This window comes from Leptidea sinapis, chromosome 25 (genome assembly GCF_905404315.1).
Source record: "Leptidea sinapis chromosome 25, ilLepSina1.1, whole genome shotgun sequence".
Lineage (NCBI taxonomy): Eukaryota > Metazoa > Arthropoda > Insecta > Lepidoptera > Pieridae > Leptidea > Leptidea sinapis.
Window position 1 is genome coordinate 6,430,210 of NC_066289.1, and position 20,573 is coordinate 6,450,782.

Sequence of the window (20,573 nt, forward strand, 5' to 3'; positions counted from 1 at the left end):
GTCTCTGTCGCCGATTTCTTCAAAAGTCACAACTTTAATATCTTTCTCTTCATTCGGATGAGTAACATGCTCAACAGTGTGGTTTTCAAGAAATTTCCGTCCACACACAATAAAAGCTATAGTATTAAGTTCCTAAAGCGGACACAACCCTCAACGGTACGATAGGATTTGTGATAATTCATTACTTTCAAAATTTCATTTGTGGTGAGTTTTTAATAATTCTTCTTTTAATCTTCTCAAATATTGGCCCCCATTGTTGTGACAGACCTACTATTTCTACTTAATAATTGAATCCCATGGCACGATAATGGTCAAAGGCTCCAAGTTTTTTTGCTTTGAAAAAGACCTGAGATATACATGCTGTGCCAAAATGTGGAGGCAAGCTGATGCTTACGAGGGGGAGGCTTCTTTGCACAGGAAGTCGGCTAGATTATGGGTACCACAACGGCGTCTATTTCTGTCGTGAAGTAGTAATGTGTAAACATTACTGTGTTTCGATCTGCAGGACGCCGTAGTTAGTGAAATTACTGGGCAAATGAGACTTAACATCTTATGTCCCAAGGTGACGAGCGCAATTGTAGTGCCGCTCAGAATTTTTGGGGTTTTTCAAGAATCCTGAGCGGATTGTAATGGGAAGGGCGTATTAATTATCATAAGCTGAGCGTCCTGCTCGTCTCGTCCCTTATATAAAAAAAAATGCTCAAATGTAGATACACCTAGACCTAACCTAATCACTCTTATAAACGGATGTTATATAGTTTTAAAGTTATGAGTGTTTCGTCTTTTGTTGAATTAAACTTACAGGAGATTACGTGACAAAGTTTTTTATTATAATATTTTGGTAAAACATCATGCTTGATATTATTTTCCTAATTAAGGAAATTGCATGCCTTGCATGCCTGCATAAAACAATTGTTGTAAGATCTGATACCACGACAATCATTCATCATCAAAATTTCATCTGCAAAACAAGTCTCCAAGGCGTCATAGTGTAAGCGTAATAAGTCAGAGACGACAAACTGAAATGGTGGCATTAGTATCATTAACAGACAAGCACGAAGATTATATTTATTATTCAAACAAAACAAATCTCATAACTATATTTACAATACTACGACTACATAAAATTAAAACTATCATTACGTGGAAGCGTACCAAGAATACTGGCAGCATTACCGCGTTGGATAGCAAGGCTGATCCGAAAGGCCCGTGGGGCCCAGAGGCGCGGAGAATGTTCAAAACACTATCTTCGCGCCTCAATAAGGCTACTGGCAACCCAAGCGCTGGCAGCTATTTCGGTCAACGGATCAGCCTAGCTATCCAAGCACGAATCAATGTGCACTCAAAAATCTATTGAAAGTACCAGTCATTAAGGAAATTCGTACCTACGCACGGTACAGAAAAAATCGGTATTACAGAATCTGAATTGATGATCTAAAAATGTGATAGAATGCCATCAAGTCAACTTTAAAAAAAATATTTCCATTAGCAATGTTTGTTAATAATTGTAGAACTGTGGCAGAAGTAATTAAACATTGACATACTGCACTTGATTAAATATTATGGTGACATACGTTAGTTTATCAACTCGGTGATAAAACGCGTAGTGAGTAATGTTGTATTCAGCACAGACGTACTTTAATAACCTCACATTAAATCAATGTAATTTGTAAATTGTATTTAAATTAAATGAGTAACTATAACGAATAAAAAAAAATACACTTCTTTCTATATTCTCAATATTTGTTTTTTGTTTTTATACGCTTTTTATTAGCTTCACCTGTATGTAATATACATATATATACTCATGTTTGTAACCGACCCATTTGAACGTGATTTTGACCCACTTCGAACGGCCAGATTTCGTTTAAACTTTGTAGACTTATCGTGGACCGATGACACTACATTAATTTGATAAAATTATTCTATTTATCAATTTGCAAACTAATGTTTTTGTTATTTTACATAATTTTCATCTATCGTCTATAAGGCAGGAATAGATGTTATTTTAAAATTTCAACCATAATCTTTAATCGATTTATATAATATTAGGAAATTTTCGAACACCAAAGAGAAATTTGTGCTCTTTAGATTTTTTTAAACTATTATATAATATTATTTTACTCTATCCTATAACTTATTACAAGGCCTCACGGAGTATTAAATAAAAGGGAAACGGCATGCGCGCATAAAAAAGGGCAGGTATACCAATACATACTTAAAACACAGCATATACATACTGCCGATCCTCATATCGACAAATGTCAATAATAATTGTTTAGATTGACATCAAACTTTCATCACTCATTCACTTTTCGACACCAAACATCTGGACATCAATATCTTAGGTTTAACAATTTGCACTTGCATTTATTGTTTATTTAAATATTTTATTTTTATGGTAGTGAGTCACGGTATAAGCATAAATCTATTATTATAAAAGTTGATGACATAACAATAAAAAAACTGTTGAGCTTCTACCTGATTATTTTCAACAAAAGCAACTTTATAAATCGGCGGTAGCATAATAAATTATAGTGATGATTCAAAAGTGTGGTAAATCTACTTGAGTAAAGATATTGGACTTTTATTATCTGCGAACTCCAGAGATAATTTAAACTCACTGTAAGATCAAAAACAACCTAAATCGTAGCGCAACCCCGATCACATCACACTGAGACTTTGATGTTTTATCTACAGCCATGTTTTAAATCTTTTGTTAAAGATTCTAAAACAGCTTATTGCCAACATTAAAACACCCAATGTCCTAATACATAGGCTGCACTAAAAGTATCGGGTATGGAATATTTCCATTGTTCCTGTCATATTAAAATCTTTTTAATGGAAAACTCCTTGGTTTAAAAATCGAATACCATTTATTTATTTAAAAAAATATTCTCGGTCTTGTCAAACTTGTTTAGTCGTTGAGAAAATGGAATTGATTCGAGAAAATTCTAAAGCGATGATTTATTATGACTTTCGAAGTAGCTTAACACAAAAACAGTGTGTTGACCGGATGATTTCTGCATTTGGTGAACAATCCCCATCCAAAACCACAATTTATCGCTGGTTTGCTGAATTTCAACGTTTCAAACTCAGTGATGATCCCCGTCAAGGTCGTCCAAAAACTGCAGTCACCAAAGAAAACGTTGATGCTGTGCATAAACTGATTGAGGAAGATCGACATGTGACATACCGCGAAATTCAGGCAACTTTAGACATTGGCATGAGTCAAATAGAAATAATCTTGCATGAATTAGGTGTAAAAAAGTTGTTTTCGCGATGCATACCGCATTTGCTCTGTGAAGAGCAAAAAGCGGCTCGCGTTACTTGGTGCGTCAGAACTCTCGAAAGATTCCACGCAGGATCCTCAAATGCTGTATACAACATCGTATCAGGTGAAGAATACTGGATATACGCGTACGAACCCGAAACAAAAAACCAGTCATGAGTTTAGGTGTTCGAAAATTAGTTAAAGCCAACAAAAATTGTTCGTTCACGGAGTGTTCCAAAAAAAATGGTGGCCACGTTTGTCTCCAAAACTGGCCATGTTGCGACTTGAGGGACACAGAACGGTTAATGCAGAATGGCATGCTAGCATTTGTTTGCCACAGGTCGTTTCTGAACTCCGTAAAGAAAACTGCAACCGCCACATCATCCTCCATCACGACAATGCGAGTTCTCACACCACGCACAGTACAAAAGAGTTTTTAGAGCAAGAAAACATAGAATTATTCGACCATCCGCCGTACAGCCCCGACCTAAGCCCTAAAGATTTCTATATTTTCCCTGAAATAAAGAATAAATTGCGTGGTCATAGATTTTCATCACCTGAAGAAGCTGCGGACGCCTACAAAACGGCCATTTTGGAGACCCCAACTTCCGAATGGAATGATTGGTTCCATCGTATGGAAAAATGTGGCAAATTTCGGGGAGAATACGTCGAAAAGCAATAAATACATTTTTAAATAGTAATGTTGTGTCATTTCCTTGATTCCCGAAATTTTCAGTGCCGCCTTCGTAACCATTACATCATCGAGTGTTGTAATGAAATTCAAGACAACATTATATCATCCATTTTCATAATAACACTCCTTTGGATGATATAATGGTTACTAGGATTGGCGTTTTTAATATTAGCAGTAAGCTCAGTTTCAGAATCTTTTATAGAGGATTCATAGTATGTGTGTAGATAAAGTCTTGTGTGCAATTGTTGATAATTAGGTATTAAAACACTCATGTCATTCTATTATCATCCACATTCGTGTTCTAACACAACAGTTTAATTAATAACTAATGTGTTATAATACCTACTACTACTCCCTTCAAACCGGAATACTAAAGTACAATTGCACCGTCATTTTGCAGCAGAAATATGCGTGGTGTATTGATGTTCTGGTTGAACAAGTATTTTCTGCTTCTAATTTTCTGACAATAAGAAAGAGTTGTTACCGTCTTCGTCTAGTTACACACTCAAAGTGCTCCGTCACAAGTTCCGCGCACATAATAAACAATCGCGTTCATAAGTTATGAATATTTAGCGCCATTTAATGTGCTTGAGTCTTAAAATAGCTGGTGTGTCGACTAGTGAGAAATAATGGGCAATATTTTATTGTATTTTATTAGGTGTTTGCAATGATACACTTATCTATCTGTCTTTTGTCTACAGGGTCATGTGCGAGAACTGGCCTCAAGATGTTGTTCTCAAAGTAGTATAGTAATTTTCTGTGTAATGAAAGTATAACATTTCATTATAAAATCTACTATTACGTTTATTCTTCACCTTGTTTTATATTTTTTTAGAAGTGGGAGAGTCACGCTGCCGTCTCTTGACGTCAGCACAATCGGGCCAGACTCGTCCGGGTTAATTACCACACTTGCACAGAATACAGAGTAGCGGCCTGGTGCCGCTATGTTTCGCATAGGTTAGTGTCGAGGACCGGTGGCCATTAAGAATACGATGGAGTATTAGGACTTTTAGTATCCGGTAAATCTTAATTAACTACATAGTTTCGTACTAAAATTAAATTTTATCAATTTTTGACACAAAGCTTCAACAAACTGAAACAAAAGACTCTCATTTCTAAACAAAACTATTCATTTTTAGCTTAGAAATGTTTTCCGTCAAAGAAAAATATTTACCATTTCATTAATAATTAAATTTATTATTAGTTAAGTATAAATAATAATAATAACGTAAAGCATTCCTGGGACTTCTAACATAACCTAAATAACTTAGAACTTAGACGCATTTATATGGTTGGCACCTAAAGCATGCTAACAAAGGAATTCCCTACGAGGTGATTCAAGCTATTTTCTACAAAACCTTTGAGAGAGACCAATTTAAACCTTACAGTTGCAAAGTTAAAGTTTAGTTTTGTTTAAATCATTGGCAGGTAGGGAATTATGTAGTTCTTTTTACAAAAAAGGTAACGTACCTACCTGCTTAAATGGCGTGTTTTAGTTAGCATTATTTACAGTGAAGGGTGAATGCGAACATATTGATCTCTATTTGTGCTCAGAAGGCTATATGCGTTAAAGACGAGTCGACGAAGCTATTGATCACGACTTGTGAGGTAATGGTGCAATTATTAGTGAGTACCTGCTGATCACTGCGCAATTCGAAAGCAATAACAGCCACGCATAGCTTAAGTAAATCATAGGCCGGTCATAGAACAGTAATACTATGGTAGAGTTCCAGTGTGATATAATTTTGACTCTTGGCGTTCCTCCACGTTCGGATTTATAAACGAAGTTTCTAGCATCTAAATAGCCGCTGAACGTTCCTCAAATACAAATATTGGAACGAAATTCCTTACGGCAGGCTTGGAGGGGATAGGGATTTTGCTGCGCGACCGAACTGAAAAAAATGTGATAGTAAAACCGTAAGAAAAAATCCGTGGAAAAAAGTGCGTGGAATAAAACCGTTAAATGAGACGTGCGCAGGCGCGATTGTCGCATACACAAGCGAGTAGTGTATATATTATCAATATTATTATATTAATATATGATAACGATTATAGCAATATTAGAACGATTTTTTTTGCAATTTGTGTCGATTCTACATTAGCCGAAGGAACTTCGTTTCTACCTGGTGTCCCACGACACCACATCATTTTTTTAATTTTTAATAGGATGCGACATCACTTGTTGAAAGTCAAAAACTACCGCCCATTCAAAAAGCCTCAGACCTGTGAAGAACGGACGCAACAAACTCAGCGGGCTTTTGTTTTTTCAATATTTTAAGAAAAATTATTAAATAAAAAAAAAATTAAAAAATATGGTTACTGTACGTCTACTCTAATTCAACGAAAAACGAAGTTTCGATTGAAGTTTCGGATGTTTCCTACTACGGTTCCATTCGTTTCGAAGTTTCGTCCCGAACGTCATTGCTTGACATTTCTAATTTCTAAACCTACTCTAATTCATTTACGTTCTGAACGAAAATATGAAGATCACAGCTGTTTGTTCGGAATTTTAACGTCAATTTGACGAAACCAAATATGTTACCTTTTGATTTTCGTTTGTAAGTATTTTGTTGCAAATTCACTTGAAATGATTTCAAGAATGCTATTAATCGAGGCTGCTCTACGTGAAGAACATTGAGAACGGAGAAGAAACCGACGCCGCTTATGAATTCAATTTAATATTAGCGAAATTCCCGACTTAGAAATTAAAAGGAAATTATGATTAATAATTAATAATTGTATTATTATAGTATGCTGTGTTTTACATAAGTTATGTATCAAGGGTGATATTACAATTCCCGAGTTCACAGAGGATGAATTCCAATGTGAATGAAGCAGGCGGGTTCCCTCTTAAGGCGACACTAAATGCTAGCCATCTTGAGCGATATGAATTCACGGCTGCCGGCTCGCCATCTATGTAACAAAGCCAATATTTTCAAAATTCTTGCGTGGAAAATAGTTTATTTGCTAACAATCCCCGTTATTCACTACTTATCTGAATAAATGTACCTACACAAAAAAGTACAAGCTATAAGAATAACTTTTCTGAGAGAAGTACTAAAAAAATACGTCCTGCCATGCCAAAAAACTTGTTTAACTGCTAAGAAAAGTGGTAGTTCAAAAAGACTCGGGAGTGTGAACGATAACCAACAGCAGGCATTAGCAACCTACAAACAAGACTTAAGGATATGTGTAACAGGATTATGTAATGATCATAGTTCGAAATGCTATATTTTCACCACAAAATTTGTCTAAAAACACCATGTTTGCGTGTTTTCTGCCTACTCTTCGCCTTAATCAGCTGCGTCTTCACCTCAAGCTCTACAGGCAGGTCGAAGGCTATGAACTGCATTCGTGCAACTGTTAGAAAGGATAAAGGTAGAACTTTATCTTACTTATTCCTTTCTAGCAGTAGTAGTATTCCTATCTTTAAAATATATTTAATTTTTGTTATTAATAAAAGAACATTTTTTTTACTATAACAGGAAAACTTACACCTAATAAAGAGTACCTACTCAGACATATAAAATAAAAAGTACAGCTTCATCATCATATGTGCAGATGCAAAAGATGTACCTATAAAGGATGGTAATATGTAGAGGCGATATTTTTAGTGAAAAAAAAAAAAACAAATAAATATATAAATGATTTTTACTTGAAACATTCAGATAGAATTAGTAGGTATCGCCATTGTAAGGTGTGTTAAAAAGCACTATAAAAGATCATTTATTAGCACCATAATTGAAAACTCTTTTTAGCAAACTTTTTAAAGAATGCAAATAAAAAACCATAATAATAAGTACTAATTTGACATGTTTACATTGCGTCTGTAATACAGATATTTTTGGTTGTCATAAGTTACTACCTACCTTGGAACGAAATAGAACTCTTCAAATTAGTTGGATTAAAATAATGTTCATTTCAATCGTTCACCATTCGTTCATGAATATTGTCTACTGTTCCGAACTTCGTCGATGTGTCCGAAAACAAAATAGAGTAGGGTTACTACTGAAGCTTCGTTTTAATTTCGTTCGTTTACGAAGTTTCGATTCGGACAAAGAGAGTAGACCCCCTGGTTAATAAATGAACTGTTTAATGAAATTTTCCAAAGCAATACGACATGCACAACTTATAAAAAACGTGAAGTATTTGTAACTTGACGCCAGTAACGCTCCCATAATTCCTCTGGTGTTGCATGAGTATTTGTCCTCCAATTTTGTAAAAATAACGAACGATATGGAAATTCATTACAGAAAACAAATTTTAAAAAACGAACAATAAGAATGTAACACGCTATGATTGGTCAGGTAGCAAGCTACAATAATGCAGCACCGACTATGTACGTAACATCCTGTGATCCAATAACCTCGTACTGTAAAGGTGACTTCACACCGATACCGACATGAATTACAATAGACCACATTATGTTTATCACTGTCTTACAAACAGAAAGAGTCAGGCTGACAAACACTAAATTTTTTTAGTTGAAATATTATTTTTTGAATTAAAATAATTTAAATTAAATTTAAATGATTTAATTTTATGGTTAATTGAGTATCGGATTTGAATTAAACCACCAATGCGTTGTAGAAATTATTTTTTATTAAATTTGACGCAGCAACTGCGTTAGCAAAGTTTTAAAGCACATATTGAAGAAAAAACAGGATAATAGTAATAATAATAGATTGGTTATTACAAAATTTTTATCATTTTGTGTTGGACGCTCATCAAATCTGTAGCCTTAATTTTAATTTTAATTGATATAAAATAAAAAGAATCTGCTTAATTTATCGGAATCCCTATTATGAGGATAATATGAAGATTATATATAGATCATATTGCAACATACCTTTATAACATAACATAATTTTTTTTTTAACCAATCTAAGTATAAATAGTGGACTAGTGGGCATCTTCTATCGCATCCATCAAAAGATTCAAATAATAGAATTCCCAATTTCTGATACGTGATTTTAAATGATGTAATATTATGTAGAAGAATAAAAAATTTTTGACATTCATAAGTGTCATTTCATTGACCTATATAAATAAAGTGATTTTGATTTGATTTCATATATATTTTGGGTTAAAAAGCCCTATCGTTGAATGTAACAAATAAGGCAGATATTTTTTTCTTTAATAATTCATAGATTTTAAATCTAATTGTATTATTAAAATCATACTTTTTTTAATAATATGGTATACACTTACGACAGAAGACCGCTGAGTAGCCGTTGTTAATTCCATTCCAATTATCCTGATTGAAAGGATAATATTACTAAGTAAAAATATAATACGAAATTGAACAATTCGCCGCTTAACTACATGCCGCTGTTCGGTGTGAACATGCTCTAATTCGTCACGGTTGAGTTCCACTGTTCGCTTAAAATTAGTTAGCTATTATTGTTCAGAAGTATTTGACTTAACATGATGATTTAATGTTCACTTGAGTTAAAATATTTTACAAATTATATTGCCTTAACATGAAACCGCCTTAAAAATTACTTAAGAACTATTTTAGTATTAATTTAATAAAACTTCTGGTCACACCGAGTTCTATGTATGCTTATTTGATAGACAATTTAACACGTTTAATAATTCTTATAGTTTTTAAAAAACATTAATTTAACTGTACATGTAATCTCATATTTGTCTTTTTAGTAAAACGCAAATATTTTATTAATTATTTTACATAAAGCACCTAATCTTAAATGAAAACTCAAGGCAATTTTGTAAAGATTACACACATTTAATTACAACTACTTTTAGGTGAAAGAACTTTTAAAATTAATTAAGCCGCTTATATTGAAGTAGGCGTTACTTTGCGGAAATCCATAACTATCCATTTTTTTTTAAGTTTTCTTTAGTGTTAATTGCGCCTCTACACGAGGCATCCTTAGGACATGTTAACTCGCCAAACTCTGGCACGAGACTTAACACTAAAGAAAACTTAAAACATTTGGATAACTAAGCCGTTTTTATAATCATTCTAAGATAATCCATTACAATGGATAGAAAATAATATTTTTATTATTTTAATTAGCTGAAATCCCATAATATAGCCTCGTACTATACCGCGGGCTACACATTCCTTCTTTGACAGTACTTAAACAATTGTGTAATGAATAACACTTTCATTTTGAAATCCTAGATTCACGTTTGGAAACACACCGTACGATAACGACGGAAATGAGATCACGTTTTAGCTCACGTGTTTGACACAAATGTTATGGAGAAAAACTTTAAAATTTGACGATTTGATTTCATTATGAAATTATTAATAATATGACTGTGGGAGAATGGACTAGATTATCTTATAGCAGTAGCTTTGTAGTACAAATTGATAGATATAACAAATGGGAACCCAATTACTAAAACTCTCTCTGCATCTGTCCGTCCGTTCGTCTGTCAGCAGGCTTTACCAGTGACAGGCTCCTTTGCATCGGATGCTGGCTAGATTATGGGTACCACAACGGCGCCTATTTCGGCGGTGAAGCAGTAATGTGTAAGCATTATTGCGTCTCAAGGTGACGAGCGCAGTTGTAGTGCCGCTCAGAATTTTTGGGGTTTTTCAATTATCAATATCAACTATATAATTCAATTAATCCTGAGCGTCACTGCATTGTAATGGCGTATCAGTAACCATCATCTGAACGTCCTGCTCATCTCGTCACTTATTTTCATAAAAAAAGGCTATGTGTCTTAAACAGCAGTAGATAGATAGCTGAAATTTTGATAGATTAGAAAGTGTTACTAATGGTAATGCCGCTATAATAACAAATAGAAAAAAAAAAACAAAATGTGTACTCCAAAGGGCTTTATGCTAAGAGGATAAGAATACTGGAATAGCCGTATATACTGGTCATGCAGAGGAAACATAGTTCTCGGAAATTCTCAACCAGTTCCGGAGGAAACTTGTATCTTCTATCGAGTCCTTTCTTGAAAAGGTCGCGGAATGGGCAAAATGAACGTTCTTCAATTTAACCTCTCAACTTTGCACCCCCCAAAAAATCTATGTGTCTCGAATTATCACTATTCTATCATATTCCCTTTAGAACCTGACCTCGTATAGAATGCTGTATCACAAAATCTTAAGGGATTGCCAGGCATAAATTTCCGATATCTAATCGGTTTATGACTTTAACTAAGTGATTTCATATCCAATTTTTAATAAAAATATTTGAATTTGAAATTTGCCACGCACCTAGCTAAATATTCCAACAGTTTTGAATTTCTCGATATTTTGATTTTAGTTACAAGCACTGTGATCACAGTCTGATAAGTTTCTTACTATTTTACTGAGTCTAACTCGGTTATTGCCTGTGATTCAACCGTAATAATAGCTTTTTTATATTATATTTTGAATTTGAAAGCGAAGAGAGAGTTAAGAAAGAATATCTATCGTTGACATTTTCGATAACTGTTGCCCTCTTCATAGATGATAACCTCGAGGTTTAACATTCGCAATTAATTACAATGCAATAACAATTTATTGTTTATGTGATTTAAGATTTCCTAGTTGCTTAATTATTTGAGTCATGTAATTCATTATGCCACGCCATCTCTTGACGATTAGCATCAACATGTACCGCCATCTAGTGTTGAGTAGCAAAACTAAGAATTAATATTTTTTCTACTTTGTGAATTATTTTATTATATTTACCATATTTTATATATTACTCCACAATGTCAATAACTGCAAATTATTGTGTTTTAAATACAAACAAAATATTTACACATTAATATCAAGTAATGGCTAATTTCTTGCTGATTCTTCTCAACGATTTGTTCCTGTTTCGCCCCGCAAACACACATGTTCAGGTTTCCGAATTGTTAATAGTGAGAAAAATTAGATTTGACTATCCTAGATATTTTTAAAAATCAACTTGAGTTAAGATATTTTAACTTTGGTGCTAAATAATATTCTTTGTTACGATTACAATTCTAATTAAATGTACCTTTGCACGCTTTAAAAATACTTTTTAACTTTCTTAACTTCCTTTTTCTTAGCATAGAATTGATAAGTTAATTACAGAACTACCATCAAACAGTTTGTTGAATGAATGAAGTGTAAACACCTAATTTTGTGTAATGTTTACAAATGTCTAACAGGATCTCAGGTTTCTGTCTGTCATCGTATTTTAAAGAGAATAGCGTTGAGTCAGGCTTGGAGATTCTTTGTTAACTTATTTATTGAAGCAAGAATTCGTGACAGTACATTATTTATAAATAATAAACAAATCTTTATTCACAAAAAGAAAAATTACAAACTAATCTATATATTATGGACCCCGCACTAGGTCAACCTGTAGGTATCGCGGATTTCTTAAACTTAAGTTAATTTACAACTTAATTAATATATTTTGTTAATCTGTGGTTTACAAACACGATTTAAATTTTCAAACTTGAACTGTATAACAGTTAACGTTAAAATTAAAATACATTTAAATATTAATAATATTATGAATGTTTGAAAATGTTTCTGTAAATTTAATGATTAAGCCACGCTTAATAAGCTTATTGTGTTATATTGGAAGTAAGTAGTTAATATGAAAAATAAAATTTATTGTGTATGAAAAATAGCGTGTTTTAACATTTAAATAACATAACATTTACATTTTTGTACAATTCAATATCTGTACGAACATTGGAATAGTTTTAATAGGTAGGTATATTTCAGTATAGTTAATACCTATCAATATTGATTATAATAATTCTCTTTATTAAATACTAAAATTATATTGCGGGTTATTAAAATATAGCCAGGACTCAAACTAATTTCATTATTAAAATATGAAAATAACGATTTATGAATCGAAACGAAATATTATGTCAGCTATTTCTTATTTTTGTAGGATAATTTATTATCATCATTTTTTTTAACTGTTTCGTAATAGAAGCATAATGCACAATTATTTTTTTTGTAATTTAAATTCGATGAAAATATTTTTATCATTTTGTATTTTAACATACTTACCACATAGTTACATTCTAATAAAATAATTATTAGAAAATAAGAATTTCTGAGAGTGCGAGGTATGTATTTAAAAACATTTGCATTGCAACAATATTTAAATGCCTATTTATTTTTTTATTTTTTTAGATTCATCAGTGGTAATTACAATATTACATTTATAATTATGCTAAGTTACAACGGACTTATTACTAAATGCATTACCTTTTGCGGTGAATACCGCATGCTAAAATATGTGTGAAATAGTCATATAAAATAAGTATAAGTTATAAAACAACTATTCTATTATGTAATGAAATTAGGAAATCGACAAAATCTACCAAAAAAGTCAAGATATAGGTACTTACTAAACAAATCAAGAATGCACATTAATTAATTACCTACTTACTTACAATATATTTGTTTACATTTTTGCGAAACCTTGGCAACGAATCTCTGAATAGGTCTAAGCATTTATAATGGTTTATAATTGGCATAATCGCTTCCATCCTACTACGTATTTATAAAATTAAAGAAAAAAATATGTTGTATAGAACTAAGTTATTACGAATCTATAATACAATTAGAATTTTCTTATTGGTATTTGGTAACTTGAAGAAGCTATGAATTGGAGTTTTGATGGTGTCTAAAACAACATCCAATAGATACCAGAGACAACAGCTAGTGTGTGACCTACAGCCATATTGCAATATTTCTCTTCTATTTAGTACAGAGGCGCAACTTAATACGATTATTAGCTGCTTGTCTGTGCATTTTTATTTTTTATATAATAGGTAGTCAACTAACTACTCGGTCACTTAACATCGCAACAGTATTCCGTAGTTCCTTCGTCATAGCTTCACTGCTTCAGTTAGTCTCTGGGTGTTGATACGAATGCATGTTTTGGCGCCAACTCGCATTCGGAGCGTAACTTCGAGCGCGCGTATATAATTTCGTTTTTCTAAGTTTTGTTTTTTACGTTTCTAGGCTCACCGCAATTCGCTTTAGCCAGTTTAAAGTTTTTGTGGTTAGGCATAGGCTTAAATTGTGTATTTTGTGATACAATTTATTTTTTATTTACGAGTGTTGTGTTTACGAAAATGTTATTAGCCGGCGCGTAGCGGGGATTTTTTATTTCTGGTAAGCATATTATTTTAAAATTTTCTAATTTATATATTTTATTCAACTGAATATGGTTTGAGCGGCAAATATAATATTATATTATGCATCTACTGCACATGTTTACTAGTTTTATTTTAAAGTATGAGCATAAAAAAAATGAATAATATTTATTTTTAGGTACCGACTACATTATTTTAACAATACCTGTAAAATAACAAGAAAACAAATTCCTTATTATTTAAAAATTATAATGTACACTAAAATGTTTTAATAAGATTATTTCTTATTACTTAGTACAATTAATTAAAAGATTTTTTTATAATATTTTTTGATATTCGAATAAATAAAATAGCTTTTTTTCTTATTTTCCTAGTAGGTAACTTATTTGTTTTCCAATATAGCGGGGAATATTTTTATCGTTTCGATATAAAACAGCATTTAAAAAGTAACCTTAAGTAATTTTCATTTAATTAAAAATCACAGTTTTAGATTTAATGACAATATTGTTATAAAATATGTTCAATATGGGCGGGCCGCGACATACCCATCTAAAATTGTAAAAAAAAATAACTGATCTAAAACCACAATAATACTGAAACTAAAAATATTATTTTGACTTAATAATTTTAAATATATAATTTTGACTAATTTGAATAATAATTGTACCCCAATAATCCCCCGATAATTAAATACATTTTAAGACGACAGTGAAATTAGAACTATACCGGCTAAAATTAAATTTTCTGATTCGTAGTGCACCTGGGACAATAACCCTTGAAATGATAAGAACTGCCGCATGATAAAAGCTATTATCGCAAGTGATCACCTATCATAAAGCCTAGCACAAATTTTAAAATACAATAAGGGATTTAAAATCACTAATTGAACATCATAAACTACCCTAGTCGAATATAATGCGTATCTCCCTACCTAGCTCTAGTATTTTCAATTCCCTGGAAAAACAATATAATATTTATTTATTATGGCAATTCAAACAGATTACAATATTTTCTAACCTTAAGTTTTTAATTTACATTTAAATCTTATTGCAATCCTACAGGATCGCACATCTTAAATAAGATTTTAAAATCTGTATATAACCTACAAAATTCCTAATCTACTTAATTGTTTTACTTAGTTTATTAAAAAATAACGAAACTCTTGAATCAAAAACATATAAGCTTAGATTAAGAATTGGTCTCCGCTGCGCTCCTACTAGATAGAGCACTACCTAAGACCAATAGCTTTTTTATTACGGCAACTATTAGATAGTTTGTGTGCGTGGCATCTTGACACTCAATGGCATCTTTCAGAAATTTATGTGAGCGACACATCTATACATATAAATAAAATTGGAGTGTCTGTTTGTAATATTGAAATAACCGGTTTTTACTACATTAATTCTCATATAAATTTATATACCATGCACCAAAATATTTTGCTTTACAATTTTTGTCTGTCTATATGTTTGTTCCGGCTAATCTCTGAAATGGCTGGACCGATTTTGACGAGACTTTTATTGGCAGGTAGCTGATGTAATAAGGAGTAACTTACGCTACATTTATTTTAGAGAATTTCTTTAATTTAAAACAAATATAATAATGTTGCAATGTCCAAGAAACGGTTTAACTCTAAATATAATTTATATGGCAAAACAACGTTTGCCGGGTCATCTAGTTCTTAATAAATATCTTTGTCAAACAAAGAAACAAAATAAATCACGTTCCTATTAAGTTAGCCCTATAAGCCGTTAATGACTGATATAAAAAAGGGACAGTATTCTACAAAAAAGAACCTAACCCGGAATAAGTTTATTCCCACGACACAATATCGAACCAATTACTGTTCAATGCGCGAAGCTGAGTCTGGTATTCATCACGTATTACTTCTGGTTCATCGAGTTTAATCGTTAATTAAAATCTTAGATATAACTGTTACTCCATATGTTATGGAATAACCTTATAGACCGTTCGTAATTATTGAAATCTATCGGCCTTACAAATAAACTTGGTATAAAGTTATAACTGATGATAAACAAAGAAAATGCAAAATGTTTACAATATCGTTGACAACACTGTCAATACAATGGTAATTCTATTTTGCCTATGGACTTGCATCCCGTGCCACTAAATAAATAAAAAATGGTAATTCTGAAGTTTTCCGAATGACAAGCTGCCTTGCAAATAAACGCGGGAAACGTTATACGTCAGAAGAAACCATTCGTAAGCAAAATGTCTAGTAATCATTTTACATATTCTTGGTTTATGCTTAGTTATAACTTTATGCCAATTTTATTTGTAAGGCCGTATATATCTAAGCGTACCAGACTATAGAACCCATCACACTGCCTTGTTTCACGTCGAACAGTATTTAGAAAACGATATACCATACTTATATAATACTAAGTACGCAGGTACTGAATTTTTTGCGATGGCTATAAAACACTTTTTACACGAAATCTCAATACTTAAAACATACGAAAATAAAATTGTATTACACAAACATAAAAACACTCAATCACCCACACCCTCACTCGTTTACACTTATATATATATACTAGCTGACCCGACAGTCGTTCTGTGCATAATAAATAAAATACTGTTTGTTTATGAATTTGTCAATAGTATTTCATAACACCAAGAATTATTTTGTAAAATATGCTCCATGTGAATGACGTTCTATATTATGTACAGAAACGTGATTGCTCCCTGTTGTTAACTATAATGAAATTGTTTCACAGCAGAACTGTCAAACCGTGCGTCAATAAATTCTCTCATAGAAACTATGTCCATACAAAACAAATATTGGAATTAAAAATAACTATGGGTCTCAAATCTAAATAAAATCTATCCTATGAGGTACGAGGTATACGGTTTTCAATGAGCTTTCTTCTACGTACTACAAAGCTGTGGTATGAGCTTCCTTGTGCGGTGATTCCGGGAAGATACGACATGGGTACCTTCAAAAAAAGCACGTACACCTTTCTTAAAGGCCGGCAACGCTCCTGTGATTCCTCTGGTGTTGCAAGATAATGCCAATTTCTTGGTATGTCTTCTTTGTAGACTCTATAATCTCTGAAATTGTTTAACTGATTTGAATATGGTTTCAATTGTATACGGCAACTGCTAGTAATATTTAGTAACTGTTTCATGACTGACCAGTTCTAATAAGGGTTTATTGAAAAAAACGCCGAAATAAAAGCCGGTAAAATCGCGGGTGCCAGTTTGGCCCACGTTAAATTATTAATTATATTAATACAATAGGGAAAGAATGGATTGCATCACATTAGCTGTTATAGTTAAGGTTTATAACAAACTTAACGTTAACAGTAACGTAGACTGCGTAATGTGTTGCATCATCGTATTCCTTAGCAAAGCTTTTGACAAGTCGCTATTTAGCTACTTAACATTAACAATAACTTTCACCGACGAAGATTGGACGGTTAACAGTTAAAGTTAAAACGTCATCGAAAAATTGTCAATTGGTGCAACAAATTCTTTTGCTTAACCGGTAATTTAACATGTTCGGTATTGCTAAAGTTAAGTTGTTTAATCTTTGCTACAGAGTATCAAGGTCTAAAAACTCGAATTACTAAGCTTAGGGTTAACGACTCCGCCAAAATATTAATTAACACTAATCTAGGCGCCATTCATGGCACAATTGTATTAATTATTCACACTGCATTTGTGTTTAGAACAATGGTTGTACAAAAATATCTTAGATGGAAGTCGAACAACAAAAATTATTAATTAAGTCATATTGTTATAATTAGTTAAGTATTATATTTTTTTATAATCGCTAATGAAATATTCTCAGGATACCTTCATTTATTTACGGTGTGTGTGGATTGATGCATCTACGGTACTTATATTGAATTAGGCGTTACTTTGCGGAAATCCATAATTATACAAATGATTTAAGTTTTCTTTAGTGTTCATTCCGCCAAAATTTGTTCTTAAAACAATTGGACACGTGTTTCGCCTCTACACGAGGCATCCTCAGGGCGTGTTGTCTCGCCAAAATCTGGCACGAGACTCTGAGGATGCCTCGTGTAGAGGCGAAACACGTGTCGAATTGTTTTAAGAACAAATATTGGTGGAATTAACACTAAAGAAAACTTAAATCATTTGTATCTACGGTACTTAATAACTCTTGTTTTTTTTTACGTATTAATTTTTTTTTTGACTTACTCGTGTAAGTTCATTGAGTATTTGACGTTTGCGTATTATTGTTGCATGCATCACCACATAATATTATACTATCATCACTACATATAGTGTCATTCATTAAAATGATCTGTAAAACGACGAAGGTGTTAATATTGATTTAAAAGAGTAGTAATGAGTTTCTTCCCACTTCTTATTTATTTATTTATTATTACAAGGAAACATAACAAACACATCACAAGAACTGAACAATATAGGAAAGAGATACAAAATATAAATATAGATGCGTCCTAACACATGTTTCACAGATACAATAATAACAAAAAGAAAATCAGAGGTATACAGTCACAAACGCAAACATTCACAGAAGTAACTAATTTGATTATGCGCATTGATACAAAAGATGTAGACATATGAAATTAATTAAACTTGGGGCAACGATAACAACGATTTTAATTTTAATTCTAAACTGTATCTGAACACAGCAGGGGAGCACGAAAATATGTCGATGTCAAGAAAACTACTGTTGCAAGATTTACACATTCTGTGTAAATCAAAATGGCGCGCGAAACCCAATGTTTGTTCTTGGGGACGATAGCTCAAAAGTAATGCATGAACGCTCAACCCTTTCCGAAGTGGTGGTAAATGTAAAAAGAAAATAGAACTTTTGACAATCGTTTGCGTCATTTCCTTGACACCATACGGTGTATTGATTTGATTTGGATTATAAATTTGAAAATATACTCATACACATTTCTGGAATTTATTAAACAGAAATGTACCTAGCTAGTAAATAAATTGACTGATTATACTCAATTATAATTCTATAAAATATGTTGTTGAAGTTATTTATACATTTTTAAGCGGCAAATCGCCCGTGCGAAGTCGAAGCACGTCGTCAAAATCGGCGAGCAGCTTTCCAATTACCCGACCGGAACACGCAAGTTCTGGTCGTTGTCGGAAGCTGCTCTTGGTAACTTCAACCAGCCGTCCATGCCGCCGTTGCACATGAGGAATGACACCCTGGCCCATACGGCAAAAGAGAAAGCCGAGCTCCTGTGCGCTCTTTTTGCCTCCAACTCGACAAAGGAAAAACACCGCCGACCATCCCGCGGTGTCAGAGCTCTATGCCTGAAGTACAGTTCAGACAGAAAACTTTTAGGCGAGCTCTGTTTTCGTTGGATGTCAGGTAGTCGAGCGGGCCGGATGGCATATCTCCAATCGTGCTTAGAACGTGTGCCCCTGAGTTGACGCCGGTGCTAACGCGTTTATTCCGGCACTCTTATTCCAAAGGCGTAGTCCCTGACTCATGGAAGTCAGCCCTTGTCCATCCGATCCAAAAAAAATGGAGACAGTTCGGATCCGGCGAACTACAGGCCTATTGCTATCACCTCCCTGCTCTCTAAAATCATGGAGAGCATAATAAGCCGCCAGCTTTTAGTATACCTAGAGGGTCACCAGTTGATCAACGACCGACAGTACGGCTTTCGCCATGGACGGTCGGCAGGTGATCTTCTGGTATACCTAACACATAGATGGGTGGCAGCTATTGAAAGCAAGGGGGAAGGCCTGGCATTTAGCCTGGATATAGCGAAGCCCTTTGATCGTGTATGGCACAAGGCGTTCCTCTCAAAACTTCCATCATTTGGGCTTCCCGAGAGCTTGTGCAAGTGGACCTCCAGCTTCCTCACTGGGCGTAGCATACAGGTCGTTGTCGATGGATATTGCTCGAACCCGAAGCCCGTGAATGCTGTGCCCCAAGGCTGTGTGCTATCTCCTACGCTGTTTCTTCTGCATATCAATGATATGTTGGACACCTCCAACATACACTGCTATGCGGACGACAGCACTGGTGATGCCGTATACACGGGCCATGCAGGTCCAGGACCATTGCCGGGAGAAACTTGTGTCTTCTATCGAGTCCTCTCTCGAGAAGGTCGCGGAATGGGGTAAATTGAACCTTGTCCATTTTACCCCCAGAAGATTCAAGTTTGCGCGTTTACCACTAAAAAAACCCCATTTGTCGTACCACCGCTCTTCGAGAACACTTCTCTTAAAGCCGCGCCTAGTATCGGAATACTGGGTCTCGAAATCTCGAGCGATTGCCAATTCCGTGGCCATGGAGGGCAAAGCCAAATTGGCTTCGAAGAAGCTGGGCGTCATCAATAGAGCACAGCAATACTTCAAGCCGGCCCACATTCTAGCGCTCTACAAAGCGTAGGTCCGGCCACACATGGAGTATTGCTGTCATCTCTGGTCTGGCGCACCCCAGTATCTGCTCGATCCATTTAACCGCGTGCAACGTAGAGCAGCTCGAATTGTCGGGCACTCAGTGCTCTGTGAACGGCTGGATCTCTTGGCGTT

General features: G+C 33.7%; 1 protein-coding gene across 2 annotated transcripts in view; it reads left to right on the plus strand.

Moving 5' to 3' along the window:
• LOC126972092 (phospholipid phosphatase 2-like) overlaps nt 1–20,573 on the plus strand; it is a 118,862-nt gene that overhangs the window by 9,392 nt on the left and 88,897 nt on the right. The window contains exon 1 of one of the 2 annotated variants that reach the window (XM_050818678.1): nt 13,813–14,061. The exons of the other annotated variant lie outside the window; for it this stretch is intronic. The gene's annotated coding sequence lies outside the window, so the exon portion shown is untranslated. Of the gene's footprint in view, nt 1–13,812; nt 14,062–20,573 lie in introns of those variants that run through there. 2 annotated transcript variants of the gene reach the window in all.